Source organism: Misgurnus anguillicaudatus, chromosome 3 (assembly GCF_027580225.2).
Source record: "Misgurnus anguillicaudatus chromosome 3, ASM2758022v2, whole genome shotgun sequence".
Lineage (NCBI taxonomy): Eukaryota > Metazoa > Chordata > Actinopteri > Cypriniformes > Cobitidae > Misgurnus > Misgurnus anguillicaudatus.
This window is the reverse complement of record NC_073339.2, coordinates 42,741,222-42,757,580: the sequence shown is the minus strand read 5'-3', so window position 1 is coordinate 42,757,580 and position 16,359 is coordinate 42,741,222. Positions and strand designations below refer to the sequence as shown.

Sequence of the window (16,359 nt, the reverse complement as noted above, 5' to 3'; positions counted from 1 at the left end):
TTAAAACAAAATGTCAAACATAACCATTTAATGAACAGATTTATTAATATAGTTTTCCCCCCTCATCAGAAGCATCATTTTCTATTAATAATAAATTACTACAGTTCAAGGTCCAGAACTCTCATAGCAGTTTGTCATTCTAAAGGACTTTGATAGTGTGCACAAAAACATTAACCGCTGAACAATTTAGATACAAAGACATCAAGAATCGGAGTATGAATCTCAACAATGGTGACAAAGAATATGGTAAAAAAAGTTATTTATTTATTCATGCCGCAGTGCATTCTGGGAGTTCTGGATGAGGTTTGTAATTTGTTAATACCCAGCATGCATTGCAGCATGAAGCGTTTCATTTTACTGTCACCATCATTGTGATTAATACTCTGATTCTTGATGTTTAAGTGTCTACGTTATATTGCAGTTAATCTGTAAGTGTCAGTGCTTAAAAATGGTTCAGAATGAAAAACTGCTATGAGATGGCTGGATCTCATACTACAGTATCATATTATTGACAGAAATAAACACTTCTAGTAAGAAGTCACTAAATTAATTATTTTTTGAGAGTGTTATTTGAAAGTATATCCTAACAACCATTATAATCATAGAAATGCACTAGTTTTTCCTCTTTAGCCACAAAAAACATGTTTTAAACACATGCAGTTATAAAAGCCAAAAAAGCTAAAAAGCTAAGACTAAGACTCAAGAGTCCAATTAAAACAACCACTAATCACAATAATGGTGACTTTAAATGAAACAGCCAACATCTAATCCTAAGTTAAGAAAATAACTCAAGTAGGATGTAAAAGTAAGATGTAAAATGCAATTTTAGGTTTCAAACAGAGATGGTGATAGAGAGGATAAAGTCACAGATTGTAGCTTTTAACTCTCTCCGGTGTTACTTTTTTAACACTCTGGAATAGTGGACCTATATAAACACTGAGCAGTGTTAATTTAACTCCCGGGATTTTGCAGTGTTGCTTACGTCATTTTCATGTTTTAGTGTGGTCTGTTAAAAATAAAGGCTTTTGAAAAATAATAGGTGTGTTTGACTTTGCACGGCACTGCAAGAACTCGCACACTGTAAAAAAACTGCAATGCTGTGTGCAAATTTATTCAAATTGGTTTTGAACCTAATATCTTACGTTTTTGACTATAAACACGTTTAAATTATTTAACTTAATTTGTTAAGTTAAAGTAAATCAAAACCCTTTGCTGATATTACTTTTTTAAACGGCCGCTGATGTCAAAGTGTCGTGAGAGTGATTCGAAAAATCATATGGAGAGGTCCACTTTCGTACTTTGACGTCATCTGTCTGTCAGTTCTTGGGACATCGCATAAAGTCAAACACACTTACACTATAAAAAATCCTTGTTGCACTTAAATGTTTAAGTTTAACAACTTAAATTAATACACTGCAAAAAAATGACTTTTTTACTTAGTATTTTTTGTCTTGGTTTTTAGTACAAATATCTAAAAATCCTTAAATCAAGATTAATATAAGTATTTTCTTGATAAGCAAAAGGACCTAAGAAAATAAGTCTAGTTTGTGAACAAAAAATATAACATTTCAGTGAAATTGTGGTTAAAACGTAAAAATCTGCCAATGGGGTAAAAAAAACTTGTAGTTTCTTAATCTTGAAAATCTTAAATTTACTTTTTTTAAACACTTAATTCAAGAAAAATTTTCTCAACCCAATGGCAGATATTTTTGCTTGTTTTAATAAGCACCAATTTACTTAAATTGTATAGTTTTTGTCTAAAAACTAGACTTATTTTCTTAGGTCATTTTGCGTATCAAGAAAATACATCTTGATTTGTGAATTTTGGATGTTTGTACTGAAATTAAGACGGGAATACTCGGTTGGAAAGTTGTTTTTTTGCAGTGTAAGTCTTTTTAACTTTTTTGACTAGTTAGTAATTGCTATAAATTAAAAAAATAAAGTTGTAATAATTTCAGCCCATTCAACTTTTTCTTTACAAACTCTTCACTAGTCAAGATAGTTAAAATGTCTTTGTAATTAATGTTGTTTAAACTTAAAAATTGCAAGTCCTTCCCGTTCTTAATATAGCGCATTTTTTGTATTGGTCTCTCAATTTTTTTTTCTCAGTTTTTTAAACCATTTTCTCTTGGGTTTGGGGTTATATTTGGAATTGGCTTTAGGATGTTATTTAATATATAGGTTTCTGCATGTTTTTGTCTATTTTTAAGCCATGGTCGCTTGGAGTTGGGGTTAAGATTGGGGTTTGGGCAGTGGTGGCACTTATTTTAACAAAACACGTGATGCACATGGTAAACATGACGCAACAAACACATATTTTGAAAACACGAGCAACACACATGACACTCCGAACACTTATTTTGAATTTGCGCCCCTCAGATGAGCAGTCACGAGCCGCCAATTGGTTTCAGTTAGGATGACATTTTATGTAACAAAAAGTTGTTCTAACTCCAAAGCCAAGTGACAATGGTAAACAAAGAAAAAAAAAATGAGGAACCAATACATAAAAAAAACATGCGCCGTATTACGTGAACAGGAAGGATTGGCGTATCATATGCACGCAAAATTAGAATTTGGAGTATATATTGCACAAGTTTTTACACTTCGTGCTATTTATACACATCTCTGTCCAGTATGATAGCATTTTTAAAGATTAATGTCAGTTTGTACATACTTCAGAATGGCATTACAACAAGGTGGAAAGTAAATAAACATGTGACTTAAATGATGCATATCAACGCATCTTACGTTTTACTCATGCACATACAGAGACAGTACAGTAAGCATTTTCATATGTTTAATCGTGGATTTTGAAAACTCTTGAAAATGTTACTGTGAACAAAGGGCATTTTTTAAAAGCAGTTTAAATTTATCTGGATTAGTTTAGACATCGCCTGGGGATATCCCTGGGTTTCTGTTTGCAGTGTATTTAAGTACATTTAATGTAAGTAATGTAATTTGTGCTTGGAAAGTTTGGGAAATGAACTGGTCCTAATCCTACCCTCCGTTCCATCGCATATTCATTGGCCGCTGTGTATTTATTAGAGTGAATGACTTAAATGAAAGTCAAATGTGACTCTGTGATTTATTTTAGTACTTTACTTTGTTTAAGATAGCAATGATAATGAGGGATAATTGGATAAATATCCTGGCCTGTAGCTCAATAACGTAAGCAAAACGTGCATGTGGAGCGTGTGCGGTGTAACTATAGTGCTCTGTGATTCATGGTTTCCTTAGACACAACAGTAGTGGTCTCTCTTTTAAAACAAACACAGAAGCTTTGGGATTTAAACAAAGATGGTGGTTGCGGCTGAGCTGGGAAAATACTGCGGCTGTAAATATTTTTTTCTCTTCCCTAAGCTCGGTTGGACTCTAAAGGGAACAAGAATATTATGTCTATTGTTACTGGTATCGTCTCATATCTGTCTCATCACTGTCAGATGTCTCATCACTGTTAAAACCGTGTCGAGCAGAACTGGATTTTCACCTGTTGCACTTGTGTATATGGTTGAGTGACAATGAAGGGATTTGATTTGATTTGCTTAGTTGTTCATTTTGAATGATGATTATGATTAGTGATAAACAACCATTTTAGAGAACTGATTTGATGGTCTATCTGTTTGAATCACTTTTCATTATTCCATTAACTTTTTGTTTCATATGATGTTACAAAGTCCTTTATTCCTCTCCCTACTCCTCCCTTCCAGCCACATGTCCTTTAACAGTCCAATACTTTTACATAGAAGAATGCCGTGGGTTAAGAATGCCACTTCATGTTGACTTTTAAGGGGGTATTAAACTAAACATGTAAAGTTTCTCATTATTTACTCACCCTTATGTCATTTCAGGCCCATCGTTTCCATACAATAAAACTGAACGAGGACCAGTGACAGATGCTGCTCACCATTGGCTTTCATTCTCTGTTAAAAAAGCAGCTGGACACATTCTGCTAGATAACATTTGTTACACGCAATAAAGAAATCAAACAGGTTGCGCTTGTATATTTGTAGCAATAGACAACAATACGTTGTATGGGTCTAAATTATAGATTTTTGGTAAAGATAATGTTGCAAGAAGATATTTTGTAAATTTTCTTACCATAAATATTTAAAAATGTATTCATCATTAGTAATATGTGTTGGTAAGGACTAATTTAATGAACATTTTTTATTTCGGCCAAATATTGTTCTACCCTAACAAACCACACATCAATGGAAAGCTTATTTATTCAGGGTCACAAATGACGGTGATTACATTTACAATTACCATACAATTTTACTGTAGCGACATCTTCCATGATGGCCATAGTGGTTGAATTAAAATGTTTTAATATTCTCTGTTTTCCGATAGCAGTGTAATTAAGGACATTGGAGTTAAATGTGTAAACCATAGACTGTAAAAAAAGATGGATGACGCAACGTCGCCTCCCTCCATTGTAATGAATTGAAGCCAAAAATATCCAACATGGTCGCCGCCATGTTACGTAAAAATGTCAGTTTGGAGCCAAGGCATCCGCAGAAGGAATCGTCTGTGGAGCCAGAGGCGGAGCCGCGGTATCAAAATTCCGCCCAAACGCTCGTGCGACCAATTCAACCACGCCAATCATAACAACACGCCCCATTTCTATAGTATCAAATGACTAGCTAAAATGAAACTTTTCACAAAAATGAACACTTGAACATATATCAGCGTGATAACAGCTACTTGAAAGGACCAAAGCCATCTTTCGGAAACTTGTGTAAAGTGTAAATATTTTTTTTATTTAGAGCAGAGTCCCATTCGTTTGAATGGAGATGGCGGGGTTTATGATTTGTACTGCAGCCAGCCACCAGGGGGCGATCAAAGAGCCAGTGGCTTCACTTTTCAAGACTTATGAGGCACACCCGGTATAAACTAAATGTATAAACCGAAACAATCCAATCCACAGTCTTAAAATAAAAGGTTCTTAAAAGGTTTTTGTCTGCCTGTGTGGTTCCATGTAGAACCCTTTGAATTTCATTTAAAGGTTCTTTAGGGAACCAAAAATGTGACCCTGGACCAAAAATTGGGTCAGTTTGTTTAATTTGAGATTTATACATCAACTCAAAGCTGAATAAATAAGCCTTCCATTGATGTATGGTAAAATGTGAAATCTGAACGTGCAAAAATATCTAAAAATTGAGAAAATCTCCTTTAACGTTGTCCAAATGTCCTAAGCAACATCATCCACTCACAAAAAAGAAAGTGTTGATGTATTTCAATCTGATTTTACGCAGTGCCCGAAAATAGTCCCCTGCTATTTAAAGTTACCAAGAGGACTATTTTCAGGCGCTGCGTAATATCATTGCGCTTGCTGCAGCCATGTTACGGCAGCAAAGTCCTTGATTATTACGCCAGATTGAGAATATAGTTCCTAGCCATATCGGCCTAGAAAATAGCAATTTTTAATTTTTCGTCGGTCTTAGTACACAATGTAACTACAGAAGAGTCAAGTTTTAAATAGGAAAAATATAAAAATGTTTGGTTATATTTGAGCGCGATGCTAATGGTCTAATCAGATTCAATGGACTATGCTAAGCTATGCTAAAAGTGCTACCGCCAGACCCAGAGATCTGCTGAATGGATTCCAAAACGATAAAAATAAAAATTTTAACTGTAGTGGAGCTGGAAATAAGCCTATTTTCAAAAAAAGTGGAGTGTCCCTTTAATATCCTAATGATTTTTGGCATAAATTTTTGTTGACCCGTACAATGTATTGTTAGCTATTGCTACAAATATACACTGTAAAAAACTACTGTAGAAATTACAGTATTACTGGTTATTACTGGCAACTAGCTGCAGGTAACTTACTACAGGTTTTACATTTATGTTTTTTGCTGGCAGCAGTTTGTTTAAATGAACATGAAACATTTTCAGTCTTTATCTTCTACAGTAAGTTACTGGCAACCAGCTGCATAATTACAGCAAATTTTTTACAGTGTACCTGTGCAACTTATTATTGTTTTTTTGGTCCAGAATCACATATCGTTCCTCGGTGGAATCGCTGCGAAGAACCCTTTTAGCACTTTAATTAGTCGATCCTGACAGCAATGATTTCAGAAATCAAGTCCTGCTTTTTTTAACACAAAGCTGATTTATATTCATATTCATTATATTTATATTCATTTATTCCCATAACTATAAAGCTAAATATAACAATTGTTATCCAGACTATCTAAATCCTTCAGATGCCCAAATCCACCATATTTTGCTGAAATCTTGTAATCCCTCTGCGTGATACGCTCTCACCTTATGGATATGGATTTTGTCATTCATTTAAATTATTCATCGCAGTTTCTTGCCATGTTAATTCTCTAGAGAGCTAAAAATGATCAGTCCGATGTCAAGCAAATGTGAGACGGATGCTCTGATGTTTCTTGGAAGTCGCGTGTTTAGCGTAGCGTTAACATGCTCGCTTTTCTATCCTGCTTCCCAGAACGCATGCAGAGACTTCGTCAGACTGCAACGTGTGGCAGATTGGGTGGACTAATTCAGGATTAATTGCATGCTTGTTACAACAGGGCGCCCATATGGCCTCAAGCTCACTGGAGTGTCACTTTTGTGTCAAATCGCACATTTGCTCGAAGAAAAAAAGCAGGATGGGGGAGGTTATTGCTATAAAGTGTGTTGTGTTTCTTGATACTGTTGAATCTGCAGAAACGTCCAAATCATGCTGGCATTTTATACGCGGATCTTCCTGAATTGCCGGTGGCAGTTCCGTGAGATTGAAGAGAACGTGATTGAGCGCTATTCTCGGGTGAAGAATCGCTCTCAATGAGGAGCGAGAGGTTACGTTGTGTATTCAATCAAAAATCTAAGACGCCGAGATGAGGGAATTCATAAGCATGTGAAAAGCACGGTGGAAGCCATTTAGGCTTGTTTGGAGTCGATGTCGCCCAGATGTTCAGGATGGGATCCATTTCTCGGCAGTAGAAAGCTATTAGAATCAAAAGGTCCCCAAATGCTTGTTAGCTTTACGAATCCATGATCTGATTGGAAGTTTGAAGAAAAATGCAAGCACGCTCGAGAGCTTGCCTTTGTTTCAGAATGCTTCATTGATGATCAGTTATGGCTTTTTGCAAAGGAACAACACAAGAAAATCGATCCTTATTATTACTTTCACGGTTCTTATCCTGTGGCTGTTTAACATTTCGAGAACGCCTGCGAATTATCCAAAACGGAAGGCTCAATTTACTTATTGCTTTGACAATTCCAAATTTATATTGTGACATTTTCCTCAGAGAATATTGAATATGACATTGAACTCTATTGGTTTAACAGAATACAGACAATAAAGTCTTTTCTTGGCAATGACCTATTGTATATAAATGGACGTGAGTTCCATGCTTTGGTCTGCACCGGCAAACCTCTCCATTCTTTCCCCCCTTACCTGTCACAACAAAGAAACCTCAACTTTCCCCACTCCGCTTGGAAACTGGTAAAGTACTCGGATGAAAAAAATGTACAGTGATCATTGGCAACAGATGTTGGCCTAGCTGATTCTATTGTCTCTCTTAACTCCATATGCTTGCTTTTATCATCAAAACGTCACCACAGCTGTCTCTTTAATTCAATTAAAAAAGTGACCAGCAAAAGGTTTCGCAGTGTTGTTAAAGCAAATGTTCAAGGGTGTTTGTTCTTTTGTGCTCGAGCACAACCAATTAGAGGTGCTTCAATCGAAGTGTGAAATCTACTACCAAGAGAGATTTACAGAGCAAGTGACAAACCAGTTGGCTGTGAGGATCGAGAGGAAGGTGGCAGGCGGGCTGTTTGCGGTGTGCCGTAAGGCTCTCGCTGGGTGTTTGGCTTTCAGCTATTTCCCTGCAAACATTTCACACATCACTACAAGTCAAGTCTCTCTTTTGAGATAGATAGATGGATGGACGGACAGACAGACAAAATAAGAGAGAGATGGATAGATAGACAGACAAAAAATAATAGATGAATAGAAAGATGAATGGATGGACAGACATATAAGATAGGATATAACTAGAAGATAGATTGGACAGAAGACAGACAAAAATAAGAAAGATGGATGGATAGACAGACAGACAGACAGACAGACAGACAGATAGACAGATGGACTGAGGAATGGACGGACAGACAGACAGACAGACAGACAGGCAAACATACAAACAATATAGGGCAGATAGATAGACAGACAGACAGATAGGATAGACAAACAGGCAGACGTACAGACAACATAGGATAGATAGACAGACAGACAGACATACCAACAGACGTACAGACAATATAGATAGATAGATAGACAGACAGACGGACGGACATACAGACGAGATAGATAGATAGATAGATAGATAGATAGATAGATAGATAGATAGATAGATAGATAGATAGATAGATAGATAGATAGATAGATAGATAGATAGATAGATAGATAGATAGATAGATAGATGGGCAAACAAAATAAGATGAATGAATAGATAGGACAGACAGATAGAGAGACAGGCAAATAGACAGACAAGATTAGATAGATAGATAGATAGATAGACAGACAGACAGACAGACAGACAGACAGACAGACAGGATAGATAGATAGGACAGACAAACAAGATAAGACAGACAGACAGATAGACAGATAGGACAGAAAGGAAAGACAGACAGACAAAATAGGATAGATGAATAGACAGACAGACGGGCGAACAAAATAAGATAAATGAATAGATAGGACAGACAGGCAGATGGACAGACAAGATAGGAAAGCTAGATAGGACAGACAGACAGCTAGATAGACAGACAGGCAGACAGACAAGATAGGAAAGATAGACAGACAAGATAGATAGAACAGAGAGACGGACAAAAATAAGATAAATGAATATATAGGACAGACAGACAGAAAGATAGACAGACAGGCAGATGGACAGACAAGATAGGAAAGCTAGATAGGACAGACAGACAGGATAGATAAGACAGACAGACAGACAGCTAGATAGACAGACAGACAGACAGACAGACAGACAGGCAGACAGACAAGATAGGAAAGATAGACAGACAGGATAGATAGAACAGAGATGGACAAAAATAAGATAAATGAATATATAGGACAGACAGACAGACAGAAAGATAGACAGACAGGCAGATGGATAGACAAGATAGGAAAGCTAGATAGGACAGACAGACAGCTAGATAGACAGACAGGCAGACAGACAAGATAGGAAAGATAGACAGACAAGATAGATAGAACAGAGAGACGGACAAAAATAAGATAAATGAATATATAGGACAGACAGACAGAAAGATAGACAGACAGGCAGATGGACAGACAAGATAGGAAAGCTAGATAGGACAGACAGACAGGATAGATAAGACAGACAGACAGCTAGATAGACAGACAGACAGACAGAGAGGCAGACAGACAAGATAGGAAAGATAGACAGACAGGATAGATAGAACAGAGATGGACAAAAATAAGATAAATGAATATATAGGACAGACAGACAGACAGAAAGATAGACAGACAGGCAGATGGATAGACAAGATAGGAAAGCTAGATAGGACAGACAGACAGCTAGATAGACAGACAGGCAGACAGACAAGATAGGAAAGATAGACAGACAAGATAGATAGAACAGAGAGACGGACAAAAATAAGATAAATGAATATATAGGACAGACAGACAGAAAGATAGACAGACAGGCAGATGGACAGACAAGATAGGAAAGATAGAAAGACAGGATTGATAGGACAGACAGATGGACAAAAATAGGATAGATGAATAGACAGACAGACTGGCGAACAAAATAAGATAAATAAATAGATAGAAAGACAGACAGACAGACAGGATAGATAGGATAGACAGATTGATAGACAGACAGACAGACAGACAGACAGACAGACAGACAAGATATGAAAGATAGACAGACAGGATAGATAGGACAGACAGACAAACAAACGAGATAAGACAGACAGACAGACAGACAGACAGACAGACAGACAAACAAACGAGATAAGACAGACAGACAGACAAGATAGGAAAGACAGACAGACAGACAGACAGACAGACAGACAGACAGACAGACAGACAGACAGACAAACAGACAGGATAGATCAACAGACAGACAGATTGACAGACAAAATAAGATAGATGGATAAATAAACAGACAGACAGACAAACAGACAGGATAGATCGACAGACAGACATATGGACAGACAAGATAGGAAAGATAGATAACGAACCAAATAAGATAAATGGATATATAGGACAGACAGAGAGATGGACAAAAATAAGACAGATCAGAGTCAGACAGACGGACAGACAAGATAGATAGATAGATAGATAGATAGATAGATGGATAGATAGATAGATAGATAGATAGATAGATAGATAGATAGATAGATAGATAGATAGATAGATAGATAGATAGATAGATAGATAGATAGATAGATTATATTGAACACATGTTAGATTGTTCGCTTGCTGACCTCATTACACATTCATCCCCTCACACTTCTCATTCTTTTCTTTCTTTGCATAATGATCTGTAACTAAATGCAATCAGATGGCATTTAATCCCTGTTTTGTGCGAGTTTTAGGCGGAGTAGGAGGTCAAGGTTCAGCCACGAGGGGCTGAACTCTTCTAATTGTTCCCGTAGAATGAGGTCTACATCTCTTTTAAATCGCTTTCATTGAGTCACGTTTTGAATTCGATGCTTTGACTGTTTTACAAAGACTACATTACCGACTGTGAGAATGAAAGCGGCAGATACTTAAAATGTAAAAAAGGCCCCCAGACAGGGATGTCACGCCAGAAGTCGGCAGAAGGGAAACTCCACACCCAGAGGCCAAAGTCTTTCTAGCGCCAAGCCAACAGCAGACAACGGCACATCTGGCCATCAGCGCACGTTCCTTTGAGTTGAATGTAGATTTCGTTTTACTGGAACAAATGCAGGAGCATTGAGGGTTTTCACACTAGATGCTATAGTGTGGCACATTGCGCCAGACCATTCAGAACACACAGGAGCCTTTGAAAGAAAACTAATTCTTTGACCTTGAGTCTATTGGGTAGATGTGCCGTCAGGACGGCAAGATTTAATCATGCTTTTAACCCCTTGCCCTGCGCCTCACAGACCGAAGACTTTCCCAATGGAGCTTTTTAAATGTTTTGAAACATTTTATCAACATTTCACATCATGTGATGTGCAAAGCCACGGCAGGTACGACGGTGCACTAGAAAGCAAGCGAGAAATAAGACGAAGGAGGCTCTCTGGGATTGTTAGTCATCTGCTGGGATGAGAAAGGTGTTGGGGGGGAGGAGGTTCCTCGCTTTCTTTCTCCATTACTTTAATTGTTTCCAAACCATTTGGCCTTGAACGTGCACCAGTCTATACTCAACACACATGCTTCACCACACTTAACATTCCTCGGCGCGCAAGCCCTTAATCTTTCCTCCACTTTCCCTGTCATTTAAACGTGAGGAGGGTGATATATGGCGTTGAGAGACGCACCGAAACGTCAAGAGGATCTTTGAAGGCTTCATCCGCGGGCGCTTTGTCTGCAGGTCTGACGGATCGCCTTTGTTCTTTATTTCTTCATTTATTCGCGACTTATTGCTTCCAATGTAATTTCGAGAAAATTGCATTTCGCGTGGCACTTTATATATCCAGCTGGAAATGGGTTTTACATTTACATAAAGTCCTATACAAAGCAAGGGCACAAGAGTTGAAAAATAGGATAACCTCCTTCTTTCGCCAAGACAAATGGAGCCCAATCGTACGCAAGGTCAATGATATTGTATTTCAGTATAAATATTACTAATGTTATCTTTCATTTATGCTCAGGTAAAAGCATCCCGGGTAATTTATGACCCGAGCTCTTAGACTAATACAGGTTAACCGACCTCATGTAGTTAAAGGAATTCAAACCTGTGTACAGTAGGATATTCATCCAGACCCACTGTGACAGGTCAAAAATGATCTATGGCTCTCCACCCGAGTAAAAACATACTCGAGTCAAACCCTCCCTTTCTTTCCCACCCCGAATGACAGATGTGTCTCACCCCACACCCCCGATCCCCCATCACACACACAAACACACCACCAGCCCCCATTTTCCTTCACCGGCCTTTTAGTTTTGCCTACAGGCTCTGCTAAGGAGGAAATGTGCCTGCCACATGATATCTTAAATTTTCCCAAAAGTTTCCTATTTCCTGTGTATTTTCCGAGTCACAGACGTTTGTGAAAAATCACACAATCGCCCGTTCGTTCAAAATATGGTGCAAGGCATTGTGGTCTCTGAGCAATAGCTCCTAAACTTTGAGCCAGCTGTATATGTGTTTCGGAGCAGCCGGAAAAAATCTTTTGTCATTTGTGCTCCAGATGTACCCGCTCTTCCGCGACTTCAACTGTTCTCGGTGATTTAATGAAGCATTGTGTGTGTCGTGGGTGATGTAATTCCGAGTCATTGTGAGCTCTTACTAGGTAAGGAGCGTGAAATAAAACCTCTTCAGAAGTTTGCCATGCTTTAGCAGCGCAATAATTAAAATGTATTCAAAGAAACTGGATCTACTCAAAGTCTGCTAGTTTCAATTTCCTCTTTCGGACTACAGTCAGGAAACATTTACAGACTAGTGCTCGATATGGACTTTTAAATGGCGTGAAATACTATTTGATATAACAGATGAACCTGTTCGAAAATGTGAGCGGTGCAAAGGTCATGGGTTCGATCCCAGGATCACACACATACCAATAAAACGTTCAGTCACTTTGGATAAAGCATTTGCAAATGCATACAAATACTTGAAGGCAGAAAATGCCACGAGTAACTAAAACTTGTGTTAGTTTTATTGGATGATACGGAATAGCCCAAACTAGCCAAATTGTTGCAGAATAATAATATGTTGGTTAAAACAAAGTCACTGGGTCTCATTTACTAAGCATGCGTATGCACAAATTTGTTCGTAAAATGTGCAGATGTTTTAATTAACAAATCATAAATCAAAAAAAATATCATACTAAAATGTATTTTAAATGTATGCAAAAACGTAAGAACAACTCAGACCACACATACGCAATAATCATAAACAAGGAAAATATATAAAATATATAACACAGATATTTAGGGTTCTTTTTCCATGTTCATGATTATTGCGTACTTGTGGTCCAAGTTGTTCTTACGTTATTGCAAACATTTAGAGGAAATTTAGTAATATAGTTATAGTAACAAAAATTTTGATTCATTTATTTGTGTTTGATGACACGAATTTCTGTTGTTTTTTGTGTCTCTGGAGACAAATGTCTTTTTCATCCTTCCCAGCACGAATTTCCATCAATGGCTGTTCGTGTCTGTGGTACGACTTTCTTTATCATGTTATTTTATATTTTGTTTTCTCATCGTTGTTTTCTATTTTTTGGCCTATTTTTTGTCGCTTGGGGTTTGGGGTAGAATCACTTTCTGCGACTTCCTAACCCAAACCCCAACTCCAGGCGAGAATAAAAGCGGACGAAAAACATGTAGAAACCAAAGCGTAAAATAACATCCTAACGCAAACCCCGAATCTAACCCTAACCCCAAGCGACAATTATTTAAAAATAGGAAAGAACGATGAGAAAACAAAATATAAAATGACACGATAAAAAAAGTCGTGCCATAGACACAAACAGCCATTGATAGAAATTTGTGCTGGGAAGGACAAAAAAGACAAGAAAAACAGCAAAAATTTGTGTCATCAAACACGAATAAATAAATCAAAACTTTCGTTACTATAACACGACTTGCCTTGAGACTGTGTTGCAATTTTAGTATAAAAGTTTTTGTTGATTCATGATTTGTCCGAACGCGTATTTCATGGACAAATACGTGCGTACGCATGCTTAGTGAATGAGACCCATTGACTTTTACAGTTTCAAACCCAAAGTGAGATTTAGGTGTAAATAATAAAAAAAACATCACGCTTTCGCAAAACCTGGCAGAAATGTAAAAAATCCAGGATGAAGTTTTAATAAAACGGCCATCATTCCTGTAATGACAGAACTGTTTCTTTTGGCGATTAGTGATAGGCAGATGGCTCGACTTTTAGATTTATAACCCCATTGTTCTGTTTCTCCATAACAAAAACACACTGTTTCCTGTCCTTCTCTACCCTTGCTTAGCATTCAGGGTGGAAAACTGTTTGTAACGTAACTGAAGGGAAAAGGAGCCACAGATAATGTGCCATGGAAGGTTAGAGGTCCCTATCCGAGTCTGTAAAAGTCTTTGAGAAAAGAGCAAACGCAAACGTGTGGGAGCATGTGAGTGTAGTTAGGATTGTGTGAGACAGTAAAGTGTGTTTGGGGGTCACGAGGTGCGAGTGGGTTCTTTTGAAATGTATCACATTATACTCCCCGCTGTGGGAGAGGTTTGTGAGTCTCGGTGACCCGATGCGTCATCTGGATGCTCAGCCGGGTGCTATGCACTTCCTGTGAGTCCGACGGGATTAAAAAGACCGGCTGATCGGACTGATTTAGTAGTGAATGTTTTGTCAGGTTACTTAAAACTGTGACATTGAAATGAACTGGTTTCAATGACAAACAATTTGTCTGAATCAACCTGCTTATTTTAGGTAGCATCAGGGGCGTAGGTCTTATGCAAAGACAATGTGTCCATATCCACACTAATCATCACAGCTTTTTAATATTAGTGTATATACACATGTATATTACTGTACAGTTAGCTCACACTGAGTAATTGCTAGCAAATAAAGTGCCTCAGGGATGACATGTTTATGTACGCCAACCCTGAAGTTAGCGGGACACTGGTTCCCTTGACGAAAAGCCCATTCATTTTTCCAATAGACTTTTGGATTATCGCAAAAAATAAGATCTAAATTTATGACACTTAACACGTCTTGTCCAACAGGTTAATCTTTACAAATGAACAAAAATAAAAAAAAAATTAAGTCTAAATGCTTTTACTAGAAATAAAAAACGAAACAAGTTTAAACTTATTCATAAAAGTTGTGTACATCTGTAAATATTATCTTGTTGGACAAAACAGACCTTTTCACACAGAGATTACGGAAAATACACGGAAAATGCGTCCGGGATTGTTTGATTTTTGGTTCATTCACGCTACGGAAAATACACGGAAAATGCGCCGGGATTGTTTGATTTTTGGTTCATTCACGCTACGGAAAATACACGGAAAATGCGCCGGGATTGTTTGATTTTTGGTTCATTCACGCTACGGAAAATACACGGAAAATGCGTCCGGGATTGTTTGATTTTTGGTTCATTCACGCTACGGAAAATACACGGAAAATGCGTCCAGGATTGTTTGATTTTTTGTTCATTCACGCTACGGAAAATACACGGAAAATGCGTCCAGGATTGTTTGATTTTTGGTTCATTCAGACTACGGAAAATACACGGAAAATGCGTCCAGGATTGTTTGATTTTTGGTTCATTCACGCTACGGAAAATACACGGAAAATGCGTCCAGAATTGTTTGATTTTTGGTTCATTCACACTACGGAAAATACACGGAAAATGCGTACAGGGTTGTTTGATTTTTGGTTCATTCACGCTACGAAAATACACGGAAAATGCGTCCGGGAATGTTTGATTTTTGGTTCATTCACGCTACGAAAATACACGGAAAATGTGTCCGGGAATGTTTGATTTTTGGTTCATTCACATAGCCAAAGATTTTCCAAAATCTGTGTGTGCATTAACACACATACCGTAAAGATCCCATAAAGACATGCAGCGTATTTAAAGTCCTGCACTTGGTAGGTTTCATCCACAGCGTCTGAAGTTTGGTAATTATCCGTAATTTCGCTCTCGAGAAACCACACTCGTGCATTTTTGTTTATGACAAGATAATAAGGAGGGCGTGATGCGCTGTTCTGTCATGCTGGTGAATGATCTCAGCTTCAGCATTCGTAAATGTTGATCTGCATTTAAATCCCTATGTCAAAGAGTTGAACATTTACGGGACGTGTTTGTGTTCACACAGAAGCCTCTCTGCTAATTTTACGGACATTTTCTGGGACCAAAGTGCTGTGCGAATGAGGATTTATAAACTTTTGTTAAACACAGAACTTATTTTTTGCGATAATCCAAAAGGCTATGGGAAAAATGAATGGGCTTTTTAGTGAGGGACAGTGGCGAGGCCAGACATTTTAAACTGGGTGGACCTCGGTGAAATAGGGTGGACCTTAATGTCTACAATACTCTTAAATTACATAATTTTACATATAGTTAAAGGGATTACATAATGCTTTTTTGAGTCATGGATCAAATAATTTTGGGGTCAGCAAAAAATGGAAATAAGGAAAAAAAACAAATCAAGAAATTATAAGCATATAAAAATAGTTACAAATGAAGTATAACAGTAGAATTTAG

The 16,359-nt window shown here is 37.5% G+C and overlaps 1 protein-coding gene across 1 annotated transcript in view; it reads right to left on the bottom strand.

The window, feature by feature from the left end:
- LOC129445028 (interferon-induced GTP-binding protein MxA) overlaps window positions 1-16,359 on the bottom strand; it is a 45,103-nt gene that overhangs the window by 27,771 nt on the left and 973 nt on the right. The window lies entirely within an intron of this gene.